Source organism: Dasypus novemcinctus, chromosome 11 (assembly GCF_030445035.2).
Source record: "Dasypus novemcinctus isolate mDasNov1 chromosome 11, mDasNov1.1.hap2, whole genome shotgun sequence".
Classification (NCBI taxonomy): domain Eukaryota; kingdom Metazoa; phylum Chordata; class Mammalia; order Cingulata; family Dasypodidae; genus Dasypus; species Dasypus novemcinctus.
In genome coordinates, this window is record NC_080683.1 from 31,744,299 (window position 1) to 31,745,142 (window position 844).

At 35.7% G+C, this 844-nt stretch overlaps 1 non-coding gene across 1 annotated transcript; it reads left to right on the top strand.

Annotated features, from left to right (window-relative positions):
• The first annotated feature begins 315 nt into the window (after positions 1-315).
• LOC111759996 (U6 spliceosomal RNA) lies at positions 316-427 on the top strand. The gene has a single exon (XR_002793812.2). It is a non-coding gene; the product is annotated as a U6 spliceosomal RNA (small nuclear RNA).
• Positions 428-844: the final 417 nt, after the last annotated feature.

Sequence of the window (844 nt, forward strand, 5' to 3'; positions counted from 1 at the left end):
AACACTGTATTCTCTGAGTTTGGTTGCCAAGGTTAAATTTGTCTAAGTTAAATTTTGTCTGGTGAATCAATGCAGTCTGACTGACATTTCTGCAGAATGGCTAGGGATTTTATTTTGTTACTTCCTCCTCTTATTGTTCAAAGATATTACCCTGTGCATACATCCCCCAAAAATCTATCCCCTTATGATATATTCAGTCATGATGATTTAATACCTTAGAAGGATATGAAGAATCAAAATAGAGAATTAATAAAAATCCAGCTCTGATTTTGTCAATTGTTATTTTTTTAAAACATGATCATAAAAATAAAAGCAGTGCTCACTTCAGCAGCACATATAATATACTAAAATTGGAACGATGCAGAGAAGATTAGCATGGCCCCTGCGCAAGGATGACACACAAATTCATGAAGTGTTCCATATTTTTGTCCCGGTTTTCCTCCTCTTTGTCAGTGGCGGGAGGTGGTGGCCGCTGTCTTGCACGTGCCGGTCGCGCTTAGGAAAGCCAGGGTTCCTGAGGGGCAGCCCCACACCATTAAATGTATTTCTAAACCCAATTCCTAGCACTGAAGATGTTATGGAAAATAAATAATAAAAAAGAAAAAAGAAAAAGGAAAATACCTTATCTCTATGTGTAGCAGTTACACATTTACCAAATAATGGGCTCAAAAGAAATAGATGTTTGAAGAGTGTTTTATATATTAAAAATTGCTTTATGTTTTTAAATAAATAAATAAAAGCAGTAGTCGAAAAATTCATAAAGCACTGCAATATATAGCAATGTTTCCCCAAAATGCCTTGACATTAGAATCACCTGGGGCTCTTAATAAGCACACAAAGTCCT